General features: G+C 40.7%; 1 long non-coding RNA gene across 1 annotated transcript in view; it reads right to left on the minus strand.

Moving 5' to 3' along the window:
- The window catches only part of LOC115786065 (uncharacterized), a 35,760-nt gene extending 23,057 nt beyond the window's left edge, over positions 1-12,703 (minus strand). The window contains exon 1 of the long non-coding RNA XR_004020394.1: positions 12,331-12,703. This is a non-coding gene — a long non-coding RNA (uncharacterized LOC115786065). The remainder of the gene's footprint in view (positions 1-12,330) is intronic.
- Positions 12,704-16,839: the final 4,136 nt, after the last annotated feature.

Raw genomic sequence — 16,839 nt, forward strand, 5'->3', positions numbered from 1 at the left:
CTCCCTCCTGCTCCTCTATCTCCCTGCCTCGCTCTGCTCCCCCTTCTCTCCCCACCACCACGCTTCGAGCCTACATGTATGTTGGGTGGGTGGGGGGTGGTAGAGTTGCTACACTGGTAACAGTGCCAAAAATCAAGCCGGCTTTCTCGCAAGCGGCACCGTGGTGATGCATGTGATGCTAAATGTAATGCAAATTGCAGACGTATGCATATCACAGTCAATCGTGCACAGAGGCGGTAAAAGAGAACATAAAGAGAAACATATATGAGCCATAAAAGGATTATCTTGTGTGGAAAAACATTAAAGAAAAACATTTAAGTAAGCTGCAGAGATTTTAAACAGATTGTAAATTAAAATGGGAAATATTACATATATTTTGACTGAAGTGATACAGGATTGATGGCGTCTTTCCCACATTGTGTGACACCTTCCAATTGCCCCTGCCTATATGACAAAAGGGAGTAGTCACAGAACAAAAGCATTTCCTTTATGAGAGGTGTGTCTCCTCGCCACCACCGTGGCTTACAGTGTTTCATTATCCAAAGTTAAGGTCTGCTTTGCCACCCAGCTCCCCCCATGCTGCCTGTCTCATTTCCTCTCAGAAACAATCCATTAGCCAACGCAAGATTCAAACTCACAGCCTTTTAATTATTCTCACATCTTTTGGCAGTGCGCCAGGACATACCAACTCATCAAGGAAACAGGGAGGTAGGAAAGGGGATCAGCTGATATTGTGTATATACTTTATGCATGTAAAAAAGGGACAACAGGCTGACTATGTAAGGACATAGAATTCACATAGAAATAATTCCACATAATCATTGAGACAATTTCAGCATAGAAGCAGGGCAACTCACAGATACACTAACAGCAACACACACGTACATACAAAAGCAAATTTACACATTAACAGCCAATTTAAACTAGATCTCGAAACTGTAGTACGAGCTGAATACCCTTCGATAACATACTTACCCAAACTGGTGAACCCTGTATTTATATGTTTGTATGGTGTGTGTGCGTGTGTGTATATATATATATATATGTCATTGTGTGTGTGTGTGTGTGTGTGTGTGTGTGTATTTGTCAGTGCCTGAAACCTGGGGATGATGTGTGGTATAATTCATCTTGAATAATTTCCTGCACATTCTTTTTCATGCTCAGGAGCACTTCACGATGAAAGGGAATGCTAATGCTGTGTCTGTATCTCGCTGAACAATGTGTGTTTGTGTGCTGCGGATATGTGTGTGTGTGTGTGTGTGTGTGTGTGTGTGTGTGTGTGTGTGTGTGTGTGTGTGTGTGTGTGTGTGTGTGTGTGTGCCTGTGTGCATGTGTGCCCCTGTGTGCCAACTCACTAAGCACATTTATGATAATTAACAGATAGGGGAGGTCAGCTAAAGTGTGTGTGTGTGACAGCGAGAGTGAGTAAGAGAGAAGGAGACAGACAATGATAGGGAGAACAGTAAAGCGCTCATTTACATAAACTTACAATATTGTCACTGCCTTCCTTACCCTGCTCTGTAGCATCTGTATTGTCATTTTTGGCAAGGCTGCTTTAAAAAAGGTATAATCTTGTAAAAAAAAAAGTATTATCAGTAACTGCACACTTAAAGTAAATCTGCATCTGTATCTATAATGTTTAAGTAAGCAAACCCATATATTTGTGTCATATACAAAAAGTACTTTCATTCTGTTATATCTAAGATTTAAAGCAGCAAGTGTTTAGTGATTATAGCTATCAAACAACTTAATGAACTGTTGTAATATTGTAAAAAAATAAAACTACACAAACTTCAGTTCTTTTTTTTTTTTTTTATAAAGGAATACTTTGTGCGTCTTATTACAGTGTATTTCATTGAGGCCTTAACGAAGGCTCACCTGCAAATTGTTTCTAGGTACAAAAAATACACTGACGTGCTAAAATGAAATTCTCAAAACATTAGCAAATATGATAGCCGTGGTGCTGGCATTAGCGTTCGTACACAATAAGCGGCGAGCGACAGAAAGCTAAACACAGGTCGATCCACTAAGTGACAGTAATCGAAGGAATTAATAGATGCAAATGAAATGCTCGGCATGCATAGCTGCCGACGACAGTAACTGAATAATTGACTCTCAGATCTCTGTCCTATCCACATGCTTCACGGAAATTTGTATGCATTAATGTGTATGCATGCGTGTGTCTATGCCAGCGGACATTTTAGGTCTACCCTCCCCACAATCTCACTACTGCCAAACGCCTTAAGATGGTGGCACCTTGAGGCAGAGAGAGACACTCATACAGAAAGCCAGTCTCCTCCTCCCCCCCCCCTTTCTCCTCAGGTCCTCATGACAACACAGGACAGCCCCCCCCACCCCCACTTCCTAACCCTTAGCCCCCCTAATAAATATTTAATTCATCCCTCTCTAATAAGGATATTAGGCGAGTACAGCCCAGCCCTGGCGTATATGCATGAGTCCTTTCTCATCAAATTTACATAAAAGGGCCAGATGCTAATGCAAGCGTAGCAACTACTGCTCACTATTCTATATGCACTGGTAGTGGTTCCTCATCCAAGAGCTCATATAATTTAATTGCCGAATAGCATATATTTTTCAAACGATTCTCCATATTCAAATTGTACCCAAGCCTCAATACCACACGCTTTACAAAACGCGGGAAGATGGACACATTTTAATTGTAGTTGATGCGCGGCTAAAGTATTTATGCTTATTTAATGTTTTGTGTAGCTCCTCCTCTCATACATAATTACAGAGGGGCTTATGCGTGATATGAAAACGAAAAAAAAAAACCACCACATGTTTTGAAAATGAACAAAGGGCGTTGTGTTTTACACAATCAGAGCTCGCTCAAAAATGAACTACTAATTCAACAATAAAAGCCAATAAATCTTTTTGGTAATTGCATTAGCATGACAATGCTAAGATAGTTTAATAATGTAATTGAGTGATTATGAATATAATGAGAAACAATTTTAATTAACTGTACTTTGGAAACAGGTATGTAGATGCTGACAGATTGTGGCTGTATATACAGTATACTCTGTATTACAAAAAACAAACAACATCTACACCACCTAAATGTAAAACCTAGCATGCAGTCTTGTGTATGTAATTAACAGAGAATGAATAATGCAGTGGCACCAAATGTATTATTTAGACACTTTCATCTTCAAAGAAGCACATTTCAGATGCAAGTGTGCTAATTCATTTATAGTGCATAGTATTTGCATAATCAAAAGCCAGCAGAGCACTGATATAGACAGCCAGACAGCCAGATTCAGACTTTAGCAAAAATAGCATTTGCGCATACAACCTCAGTCTGCACTGCTGCTGCCACAATACTGATATCTTATCATACTGCTGTGAAGCTGAAAGTATATGCTGTAAGTTGTTGTAATGTTAGATGTTGGGGAATTACAAACATGATATCAGCTTACACAATGCTGCATTAAAAACTTAAACAGAGCTGCAGAGAAATGGACTGCAAGATCAGCAATATGCTAATTTATACTCCTTTTTTTCTTTTTTTAGAAAATGAACTGGACAATTCTTTTTTAATTATTCTTTAAAAAGTGTTAGAAATTTGTAGGCTGTTTTAGCTTTTCTCAAAATGTCTTTCTATTTTTTTTATTGTCTCTAAAATGAGCTTTTTTGTGGAATATTGCAATATATTGTGATTATGTTTAAAGGTAAGCTATAAAATATGGAATAAATGCAGGATGTTTGGACAGTTACTGGCAAGCATACTGGTGATATAGATTAATAAGATAGGTTTGGGTCAAATAAGGGTGTTAAAAGTATCAATCTTGGAATTACCAAATTTCAGCCTAACTTTGACTTTACTTGATGGCCCGTTAATGGAAGAAAGTTCACAATTTTAAACAGGCTACAAATATTTTCAGGTAATCATAACATAGTTTTAAAGCATCTAAATGATGCATGTAAACTCTTTTTAGATCCAGTTTTTAAGTTTTAGTTTGAAGTTTTCAAGTATTGTGGTATTGTCTGACAATGTACTTACATTTTACTTGTTGCATTGTACTAAAAAAAGACTTTTTTTTAATATTAGCAGATCTTAATAAGCTCATAGTTGCAGACAAAGGCAGACTTACGCCATACAAACAACAAAAAAATCTCTCACTTTCAAATGCAGTCCCATCTTGTTGCATAACAGACATTTGACAGTTAAGTAAGGTGTCTGACTAACATGTTGGCCATGCATATCCACACAGTTAGTTGAAGGAGAAGGGGGGGGTTGGGGGGCATACAGTGTGGCAAAGCACAGCATGCCCGCTGCTCCCCACAAGACATTCAAGTGGCCATGCATGATGTCATTAAAAAGGGCTGGGCCATGACATTCCTTAGTGGATTATTGGCAAGTTATGGTTGGCTGGTCTGTTATGGAGAGCGGCCGATCAGATCTCTGTTAATCAGCGGTGACACCCTTACTTAGGTTAGTGACACTTGTGAGTGTTTGTGTATCCCAGTATGTCTGCAAAACACTAATGTGCCATCCCAGACTTGTATATGGTAAATATGAGGACGCTCACAAATTTGTCAGTAATCAGATTAACTTAATGACTTCAGTTTATGGTTAAAAAAAAAGAACAATAAAAGCAGGAGAAACCTAAAGTAAATCAATTAACCAGTGCATGGGAATTAACCACAAAGATGCAACCTTACACCAAAAGCTGTGTATACGCTAAGCCACAGACACAGGGGTAGGTGGCATTCTAGTTTCTTGCATATAACACTCTGTATTCACCTGCGCATGCACGCACACACACACACAAACATACACACACTGAAACTAGGAACCTGTCCTGCATTGGCAGGGACTGATGCTGCCATGCGCAAGGTGATCTCACCTACCGTTGCCAAGGCGACACCAACCAGAGGGAAAAGCTTATTGTGTGTGCGCATGCGTCTGTGTGTCTGTGTATGTGCTTGTGATTGTGACAGAAGCTTGGGCTGGAAGAAGAGAGGGAGGAGTAGGAGAAGGAGGGCCTGCAGGAATTCACATTGTGCCTGGCTTGTTTAAGGTTTATGCCTCATTCACTTACTACCCTTTATCAGGGGAAATACTGAACTGGCCCATTCAATTATCAAGGCAATAAATTCAGCACGGTTGTGTTGTTAAAATAGCAGACCAGTGCTTTATTAGAGAAAAGACCAGCATATGGGAAGAAAAAAAAGGTCCATGTCAATTCATTTGCATGCGCTATATGGAGAGACAAAGATAAATAGGAAAACACGGAGGCCTTCATGCATACATGCTCACGCACTGACAGGCATACAGACACATACAAGGATGCATACTGCATGCATACATGTAAGCCCCAGCACACTGGCACACCACTACTCATTTAGGAAAACAGACAAAACAATCTTCCCTACGACCAGCTGGCATTGTTGAATTCTATTAGTAATGAAGAGCTAACTCAGACTATAGGAGTCATCTGCTCATCAATGGGTGGTGGTGGCCTAGGGTTGCTCCACAGCCATGAATGCACTGAATTCATTACTCCTGGTGCACAGATGGTGTCTGGCCGCCTGTCTCAAGTTCAAGTTCATGTCCAAGAGACACACACACATGCACACACACACACATACACACACACACAAAGAGTGAGACATGGCCCAAGCCAGACAGACGTTGTTGACTGAGACTCAGCTATTGTTCCCTTTCATCAACATGACTGTGGTAGCCTCACTAGCTATCCAAGACACATGGGTCAGTTAAATATGGCAAACTCGCAGTACCATACATTAAGAACAGACATGTCTATGTAGATGCAAACGAGTTCTTTTCGTTTTGGGTGTTACTAACTGTAACCCTGTATAACCAACAATCTGACAGCTTTTCCAACTATATATATATATATATATATATATATATATATATATATATATATATATATATATATCCTTTGTCTGGCACACAAATTACCCAGGAGTGATACATACTATAAACCTGCTATTGCACCTGCCTCACACAACACAGAGGGACTGAGGAATCACATAAAGCCCCCAGACACACTCACATAAAATATGCTGATTGCACATCCAATGAATATGAAAACACCTTCTATGATGGTTGTCATGGTTATGTTACTCAACAACTCACGTGACAACAGTGGCTGCAGTGCACTGTATGTGTGAACATGGATAGAAGACTACCCAACTAGAGCCTTCCTTTACTGGCAAGACCATATATATATATATATATATATATATATATATATATATATATATATATATATATATATATATATATATATATATATATATAAGAGAGAGAGAGGTGTAAGTATATAGATATAGATATAGATATAGATATAGATATAGATATAGATATAGATATAGATATAGATATACAGATACATAGGACACTGTGAATGAATTGAAGAGCCTTTCTTTTTTGAATGTGCTTGTATATTAGGGACACCTCCATAAATAATATAAAAGCATACTTTTGGCTTCCTCACAGACTAGGAGACACTTACTTTCATTTATGGAGGCATATTCTATAGAGACTCTAGAGAACAGAAGATTGCACATTTTCAGGATCAGCTAAATGTAAGATTCATATGGGGCCAAGCCATCATCACAGGTAGAGAATACCAGTCATTATTTTTAGGACTTATGGCAGCAGTGGCTTCCACTTCATGTAAAAACAGCATTTTGAACCAAATTAGAATTTAAAAGCCTAAACACCACACAAGAACTGCTGCCAATCATGCTGCATCTCTCCTGCATGCAGCAAAGGACGCTATTAAGGAGGAGAGACATGCAAGTGTGATTTGCAACTGTTTGAAACCTGATGCTGCTCTCTCCTGGTAATAGTACAACTAAGCATTGCATTTCAAATTCTATTCACAAACCTTGGACTAAGGGCCACTGGTCACTACTAGGAGGGATCATGATAAATAAAGTCAGCATAAATATACTTTTTTTAAGAAAACAAAAACAAAAAATATATAGTATATTTTGTAAGAAGAACATGACAGGATGTGCCATGGTAGAAAATTTGGTTAATGATTAACTATGAGATGTTGTCTTAGTAGAGGCGTTTTTTTTTTTTTTTTTTTGACTCCGAGTTGACATTTAGTATGCCCCCCAGACTTAAAAACAGTGTTCTCTTTCATAAGGCTAGACAAGGATTTCAATCGTCTTAACCGAGGACAATAAGACTTGTTTTATTCACCGCAGCTCGGTCCAAATTGTGTTCTCAAATTTCTTTCGGCCAAACGACCTGGTATTGTATGCCGTCTTTGACAGGGGTCGGGAACAAGAGACACTAGTTTTGTCTGACGGTGTGAGAAAGTCTGCAAGAGACCTTTTCAGCAAAGCCGGTGTTGAATTCAGCCACTGTGCCTCTGTTTAACACAGCACCTAAATAATCCTCTATTCCAAAGACAGACATCTGAACATATGCTGAACTTGGAATAGGACTTGATCAGATGTTTTTTCGGAAAGTAAAAAAATAAATAAATAAAAATCACATATTCTTTGAATGGGTGTTTAAAGAATGAGGATGACATGAAATGTGGAAATGCTATTAAAATAAACAGGCAAGCTGGAAACACGTGGTTTACAGTGGAAACAGCCTCTCATTTAAAAGCTCAAGCAGTCATCAGGAAGACTAACAGGTCTGCATGTTTATAGAGTTACGAGCTCGAATCTAAAGCACCACGAGTGATCAACTTCTTATTCTCACTTCTGTTGTAGGAAGTGTGTTTTTCTTAAAGGCCAGGCTGGGAAAGGCTGTTAAATGTGCGTTATAATGCGAGATCCCATGTGTCAACCCATATTTTTATCCGTGCCAGCTAATTTTCTGCCCCTGACATTGTTTTCTTAATCTCAATTAGGACGTTCACGGTCAAGTTCAAATACAAAGTGCTGAGCTGTGATCCATTCAGCTACTCCAGACTTATATGGAGAATTATTCTCAAGAAAATGCCTGGATCCGCGCCCACATGTAGGGCACATGCGGCCATAAACCGCATAGTTTTAAAATAATGACCTCCCCCAGTCCTCATTATCAGTGGCTACAATTGGCGAGACATTAACGCATTCAAGACCGTTACTACTCCAAGTATAGGAGCGCCGCGTCGGCTGGGGCTGGGAAACGTCGCCTCTTTCTTTGGGGATGCAGATGAGTCTGGTGCACTTGACGTCTTTTCATGACCCCTGTCGTCCCCCATCCCCCCACCCAGCCCCTCCAGGTCCTCACGGCGCTGTCTGTCATACTGGGCCTGGGCATGGCATTGCCACTTGCCCCACCGAGCGTGGGAATGGGATCGTCCAGTCGTTCACATCTCCTGCACTGCGGTTAACGGAATCAATTAAGCGGGCCCGATCCCCCCCACCTCAGCATCTCCCCAATCCCCTCCCTCCTGTCCTCCCTCTTCTGCCACCTCCCTCCTTCTCCTAACCCTATTTCCCACCTCTCTCTCTCTTTCTCTCTCTCTCTCTCCATTTTTGTCAGTTGACTATATGTCCTAATTATAACTGTTTGGAATGCCAGCGCCGTTTCCTGGCCGGACTCGAGCATGCTGGAATAAGAATCGTGGAGTCACACACGTGGATTACTACAGAAGCTCTTAATGCAATCTTTCATTCCCACCACCCACATTAAATGTTCCCGATAAACCCTTGAAGAAACTACATTTAAACTAAAAACAGTTTGTAAAAATTATGGACTGAAACAATTTAACATGACGTATTTTGGCCTCAGACAAAGTTCAGCGTGTGTGTGTGTGTGTGTGTATGTGTTTGTGTGTGACTTGTGCATTGTGTGTGTGTGCGCGCAGGCATGGTTAAATGCGGATAAGCTTGCACGTGTGTACAGCACTGTAAATGTGCTTCATATTATTCTCTGAAAACGATATTAATGTAATTATAGACAAAAATGTGTCTCTCCAGGTGAGAATTTGAACCTGTACGTTGTGGGGGAAAAATACAAAATAATAATAAATAATTAATAAACACAAAAAATCAACCCATTTAGATGAATAAAATCTACAATCTCAGGTCCATTTGGGAAACTGAGTAGGAATGTGTCGTCCAAAAGTCCTCGACGAGTCTGGAAGTAGTTTTTACTTTCGGTTATCTAGCTTTATGACGAGCAGAACACTCATACAGCTAGATAACCAAAGATAACAACCCACTTCCTAATCTTCAGCAATAATCCACATGTGTATTTCATCTTCTTGTCTCCAAGTTTCCACCTCTCAGAACTCAAATATAATAGCAAAAAGTCATCAGTGTCCTCTTTCAAGTCACATTGTGCATTATATCCCTTATATTCCCTTTTTGTCGTTGAAGGCACCACAGTACAGCCGGAACACACCTGATGTAAAAGAGAAAAAAAGATATATATTCCCAGTGTTAATGTCATATTCACTTGACATTAACCAGTATTACTGAGTTGAGGAGGGCCTTCAAAATCGCGGTAAGGTGTAGTCATCCTTGCACGGGGGCCATCATTTGCAATGCAAATAGCTTCAATCCCACAAAAGGCTCTTTCGCCTCTATTAAGTCGTTGTGGCAGTGGCAATAGATATCCTGCGAGGCCAGTGGAGAAGAAACACGGCAGAGAAGGTGGGAAATCCTGTTTCCTGTGGAAAGTGCAATAACAGCACAAGGAATTACGACGCAAATGTTTCGGATTATGAAGACAGGAGCTTGTTTTTCTTTTCTTTTTTTTTTTTTTTTCCTTTGGCCAGAGTGTCAAGTTGTCCGTTCGCATCCAGCGTGTACTTAAGGAAAGATAAAACCGATGACTCTGAGCCAAAGGGTCCGTTCTTCAGGCTGCATGGTCGATCAGACTGAAAAGAGTGGGGGGGATAAGGGCCATCCCCAAAGGATAGGGGGGCTGGGGGTGGCCAAAATATGGACCAACCCCGGTGAGGTCAAAGGCCTCGGACCACGACAAAGTAACTCCGGTGATGTCATAAAAAAAATCGCAAATGCAACCTCCTATCAATGCTCAATCTTCACCCATTACACAGAGCGCGTTGGAGTAAGTCCGCCTTGCAGCGAGCAGTCTGCACACCCTGTCTCACACAGGGATGAAAATGGATGGCAGGGAAACCATATGTTGTTTTTACACAGAACGAGAGCGATTCAACTGCTTTTATTGGGAGATGCGACCAGAAATAGCACCTATTAAACAATAAAACCGAAACTACTTAGTGAGGAGAGCGCTGCTCGAGCGCCAGCGTCTTCCTGTCTAGGCTGTATTTCCTATTCGCAATAACATGATACCCGTTTGCTTACTGCTCTTCTTCTCACATGCGATACGACAGGAGTGAAATTGTTCTCACGTGCTCGGTTTTGCGTCGAAATCCTTAATAGCCGTTTGTGGTTTTTTTTTTTATTCTTTCTTTTTTTTTTCTTTTCTTTTTTGCCATCGTCGCAATCAGCTGGGTAGACTACAATGGCATTCAGGTAGGCTCCCAGTGTCGGCTCACGCGAAATAAAAGCCCCCAGCGCTTCACCGGGAGGATGTTAACCCGCTCACTTTTGCGTAGAAATGTAAGTAGTTAACTGGTAGCTCAGCACAAATGGGTCAAAATATAGGGGCTCTGTAACTGTGTCAACAATAACACGCACATGGAACATGTGATGGATCATGCGCAGGAGCACGCAGCTGCAGGTTATCGAGTGCATTTATTGTCCCTTGTACAGAACTTTGAATCTTTTCGGACTGTTAAAGGCTCTCAGTTCAGAAAAAAAAAAGTTAGCCTCACACCTTGGTTGGCTCGATTCATGCGTGCACGTTTATTTCACGCAAGCACACGCTGACAAATTAGCACCGTGTTATTTGTCAATGGCACCATCAACTTTTTTTTTTCTTCAGGTGTTCCATTCACTTGCTACAGTTTCAGAGCTGGCCCTCGAGTTTACTCTCGTTTCGTAGGTGGGAGGGGCAAAGCAGAGGTGTTTTAATGAGCAAATATGAGTCACAAGGCCTGTGCATTTCAACGGGGAATACTCCACACACTTTGCTCCTTAAATGTTCACAGTCACATCTAGTGAATTCATATTTGCAAATTTCAGCCACCCATTTTCACACACGTTCCACTTGCAACCTGATATTCGCTAGAAGCCCGATTTGCCCAAATCTCATCTCTGCACTATGGACAAACGCTTAAAAGTCTCTTAATTTACGCACACATTGTCTTCATTACTTGTAATGCATTGCCAACTTTCCCACATCCAAAATCATCTGGTCCCTCTTGTGTGAATCTGTTGAATGATCAACTTTATATCATTATGGTTATCATTATGAAGCACACCTGATTAAGGTAAAAGGGGGCTTCCGAACAGGCCTCCGCACAGAGATCATGCTATAACTACAACTCACCATTTTCAAATGTAATACCTGCTGAGCCTTGTGCAATTACAATAAGCTGTATTTCCGTGAAAATTAATGATACAATGCCGAGAAGCTAAAAAAATTAAAAAATATTTTTAAAAAATTCCGCAGGGCAGAGTTCTCTTTGCATTACCAGCTTTATTGTTCGAGCATACGACGCATTCGTGCGTAATAACACCTACATAAGTAAAACTGTACAATGAACGCTTTGTTTTTAAGACACTGTGTGACGATTTTGGTGACGTTATTCATTCAGTGTAAAGTCAAACTTTTTTTTTTTTTTTTGGGTTTCAGCAAGACATTTTAGGTCCTTCAGTAAAGATAAAGGAAACACACATTTTATGCGAATTGGTCTGTTTCTGCTCTTGTTTTCGTTTCTTTCTTCAAACACATCGCTCCCGAAATCCCACTTCTCTCACTGTATCCAGTTCACACAAACAAAACCCAAACACAGTGTCTTCATTGGCATGGAAGTATTACTTATGTATGTGTAATAATAATAATGAAAATGTCGGACAACACTTGTTTTAATGCTCGGCAGTTTTTCTTGACCAAAAGGAGAGATGATCTCAGACGCATGTTTTACTCTAGAAATACTGCTGAAAATCTCTAAAGATGACTTAATTGCAGAAAGCTGAATAGAAGGAGTGAAGACAGTCATAAAGTTTATAACATTAAACAAATTTTTATCAAAATGAAGTCTAACGCAGGGTCTGAGTGCGTCTAAAGGCTGCCACATGGATCTAATCAGTGTCCTATTTCCGAAGTGTGTAAGAAGATATTAAAAGCCACAAACTTCGCATTTGTTTCTTGAAAGTCTAATTACAAAACCTCGTTCAGTGAGGAATTTTAACAAAACAGCAACGCATGCGATCATTTTTTTAAACGACAACTTTTGCGCACAGGGAAATCTTCAAATCAGGCACACAAGTTGCACTTACTTCCTAATGGCGAGTCAAATCAGACCAGAAGCCGTCCCAGCCAGGTGAAGAACAACGGGGTCCGAGTGTACCGTGATATTGTGTATGCTCCCTTCAAATATCCCAGCCGTATTATTTGGTGGGGGGACTTTAAAATTGCCGCTAACACTCTAGCCTCTATTCGGCGTGCTACAGCTGCTCTGTGCAAAGCATGAGCATCCCACGCACATGACAGACGAAGAGAAGGAGAAAGAGGGAGGGATGGGGAGAGGGAGAGACACAACTTTCCCATAACGTCTACAAGCACCAAATAAAAAAAAAAGTGCATGCACAGTTGAGCTCTCGGAGTGTGCAAGTTTTTTTTCCCCTGTTGATGGTGAGTTCGGATGAGGAGGGAGGGGGTGATGATGAGGAGGGGGAGGGATTGGAGGGGGTGGGGGGGTGTAAAGTCCATCCTTCTGTGTGAGGAGAGGACGTGCTCTGAAATTCAAACAAGTTCCCTCGGTTCTTTTGTTGCACGCACGAACTAAGGCAGCATTGTTCGCGGTTTGGCGTGGACCTCTCCCTCCTCTTCCCTGACCAGGTTGCGAAGTGAGCCTCGCAGTTGGGTGGTAATGAATTTGCTGCAGGCGCTTCGCTAACACGCTTTGACAAACGGAACGCATTTACCGGTTTCCAGACAGAGGGGAAATGATTTGCTACATGCAATTCCCAAACTAAGTCTAGAATGGGGTCAATAATGAAAAGAAAAGGCAGAAACACACTTTAAACTTCACTCAGAATCTTTTGATTCAATCTCTGTGTACAGCACAGGCCTGTACTAAGACTTATAAATCCACCTTGGTCCCAGTAGCCTAATACGAGGTAGGCTAATCTCATAACACACGCACCCCCTTCCAAATTGGACACACACACACACACACACACACACACACACACACACACACACACACACACACACACACACACACACACACACACACACACACACACACACACACACACACACAGCCTGAACTGAAGAGAGTGAAAGGAAAAGAAAGATGAGTTTTTTTCCACACAAAAAAAGTTAGAATGAAGTGACCCACTTGTCAAGTAGCCTGTGTCTTTATATAATTCTCTTGGCGAAGACATTTTTTTTGTGAATATATTATAATGTTCGATTTTTTTCAGTAAAACTTGTTAAAAGGCTTTACTTTGACAGAATACCATTTCTCCAAGGCAAGCGCCTCAGGCTTCCCGCTCTGTTATTTGCACCGGTCACAATTTTCACGTAGCCTATTTTCCTTTTCTTTTAGAAAAATCATCATGTGACCGAAACACAGCAAATGCAAAGGGAGCGCCAAGTATCCTCTCTCATTTACCCCCCTTACCCCAGCCCCATCCTATGCCTAATTGCAGGCGTATCCATTAGATTCAACCGGATTCACGTTTTAGTTTAACAGCGAGGGCACGTTCAATGACGTAGACAAGCATATCAGCTACGTGCAGCCATATTTAAATACATCAAGGCAATTAGCGCATCAAAATATGCAAATCCCTCTTACTACATAGTCCGCCCGGCCGCAGTCGGAGTATTTCCCCTCAGCCTGTTCTTGGTGGTTTGCCGTATTGAAAGCCAACATAGCTTTGTTTTGTTTTCCAAGAAGCTTCCCTAATGTGAGCAGGACAGAATTAAGGGAGACACGAAGAGAAGGAGAACCGTGGCTCCTGCGTGGAAAACCGCCCATGCGTAATGAGACGACCCGCTCCGCCATTCTCAATTCTCCGACGCCGTTGGCTCTGGTGTGCGTATTATTTTTAATATTGATGCATATTCAGCGGGTAGATTTGCATTACATACTTCTTGCTTAGTGTTTATAGCTTACTGTTTTGCTCTTTAGATCTATGCAAAGCTCTTGTGTAGCGATGGCATTTATTTCCTTTATTTTCAAACGTAATAATCAAATTATTTGATTAATGTTGGCTTATATTAAACCAGCAGTGCCGATAATGAAGACACTGTGGGTTTAAGAATAAAAATATTGAATCTTAATGTAAATGGGCGATATCCTTTGAATACTTATATGCAGCATGCATGAACAAAGAGCTCTCTGGTGGGCAGACAATAGGCATTCAGCATAGGTAATACCTAAGAGATGATACTGTAAGATTGATACGACTGTCTCAGAATAAGACAATGACTGTCGAAAAGTAATAACTAAAAAGTCTCCTGTCCCGTTTGTGCAAAAAAAAAAAAAAAAAAAAAAAACAGTGACGCAGCGCTGACATTTAGGCTGCAATTGCTCAGCCTGTCTCCTTAGTGTCCGTGCACGCGCACAGAGATGATGCCAGGGACGAGAGCGCGAATGCAAGTGCTCTTGGAGAAAATTATCCACAAACACGATCACATTATATGAAGCCAAATAGAAATACATAAAAAAAAAAATATATCGCAATTTTCACCATTTCTTTCTTTTTGCATCCTGATGTTTCCGTCTTAAATGAAAAACCTGACCACTTACCTCCAGTTAACAAAATCCAGCAGCGCTGCCATAGTGTTATTTTGTGTTTGGTTATATGCCACTTTTCGATCAAGTTGCTAGGACGTTTTCCAGGAGGTCAAACTTTCTTCCAGCAGCCACAGCAGATGCAGCCCTATATGGCTACTCCCCTTGTCATTGAACCTTGCTCTTAAATTGCTCGTGGCTCAACACCAATGGTCAGGCTGGCTCACGTAAAGATGTTCAAAGCCACAAGAGTCCGTTACCCCACCTATGCGTGGCTTCTAACTAGAAAGCAGCCTAATATTACTTGTTATAAAATATTGGAATATTTGGGAGTCCATTCATCATCCTTTGTTGCATCACACACGTATTCATCATCACCACCAAAAACGTAACGCATAGGCCTTTGTCTTTAGTACTGATAAATAACTGAGCATATTGATTATTGGCAAATTTTAAGAATGGTTAGTATTTCCTCTGTTCCTATAACCTACACAAAATCAGGCAATTCTCCCACTCATATTTATGTTGGGCTTTTAATGATACGACGTTGTGGAGAAAGGTTTTTATAGTAAAAGATCCCGAAATGACACTTAGATGTTTTAACAAGCGCAGCTATTTATTATTTTAGTTGTTACCTCGTGAGTGAAAAAAAAGAAAAAAGGATTGGGGCTGCGTAATTCGACACTGGCAGACCTTCAGTACTGGGGGGAGTAAACGGCATATGAGGTTGTAAGTTTTAATTGGGAAACCACAATGTTTCTACTCATGAACTTACAATTACACTGTCCAGTTCTGTAATCGGAGTTGGGGAGGAGATCAGTTATAGCTGTTCCGTCATCCTCATTTGAATTGTATAAAGAAGAGACGCATTCATGGTGGACTGCCACTGTTCCTGTCGGTAAAATGACTTGTTTGCATGGATAATACAGCCTTTAGCTCGAGTCTCATCAGGACGACAGATAAGATAAAGTGATTTCAAAGATGGACAAAAAACACAGAAAGACAGGTCGTTCTAAGTGATTTATGCATTCTTGTTATTATTTGAGTCTAAATATGAGAGACGTATGAGGAAATCGAGTAATAATTCGGCTATCAACACGCTGAATTTAACATCAATTTTAAATAGAGCAAAAATAACAACGGAAACCGGTTTGGATTAGATAACTTTAACTTATCGTCAGTAAGGGGGGGGGGGGGGGGGGGGGGGGGGGGGTGGGGTAATCATGTATTGTATTTTCCAATTTGAGGCCAGGCCAGGCATGAGCCTACGACGCAGTTTGTAAGAGGAACCGGGCGCTTTGTCTGGCACATGGAAACGGTGTTCAGAAATTGGCGTAATGAAACACCTCCAAGGTAAAGAACCAGCCAAGCAATTTTTAAACTGAATACCTGAGGTTGTAAAAGTGCGAAGTCGTTCTTGCAGCTGTGTGCACAAATGAAAACTTTTTTTTCCTTTGAAGTAACAAGATAAGCTGTGTTATTATTATTATTAATATTATTATTATTATTATTATTATTAGACATATTTTTTGTTTTGTTTTGTTTTGTTTGCTAAACAATGTACATTATCATTGTTTCCACAATCGAATATTAAGCAGTAATTGTTTGACTTAAACGGTCATAAATAGTGTATTTTGCATTCACACTTACCTCAAAGAAAAACTGATGAAGCAGCTGGTGGAGTGCACGGGACTATTCAGGTCTGGTCTACAGCTTCTTTGGAGAAAGATGATGAGGAAGATCCAGGTTGGAAGGGTGTCGACTAAACGACTAAACGGTGACATCTAGTGGTGATTTCTTGTTTGAGTACTCAAGATGAACAAGCGACCAGCCTACATGGGCGAATGAATACCTGTTCCTACCAACTCCACATTGAACTTTCGCAAGCCAACGTCATGCGTGAAATTACATCAAATCTTAAAATACGTTTTATGCTGTAAACCCGAATGCCCTCAGCCTTCTTTCACTTCTGACGTTACAAATGGAGCAGCTGTAGCCTTAACTGGACTTAAAGCTTAATCAGTGAAATGTATTTCAGATA

This window comes from Archocentrus centrarchus, chromosome 9 (genome assembly GCF_007364275.1).
Source record: "Archocentrus centrarchus isolate MPI-CPG fArcCen1 chromosome 9, fArcCen1, whole genome shotgun sequence".
In the NCBI taxonomy this organism is placed as follows: domain Eukaryota; kingdom Metazoa; phylum Chordata; class Actinopteri; order Cichliformes; family Cichlidae; genus Archocentrus; species Archocentrus centrarchus.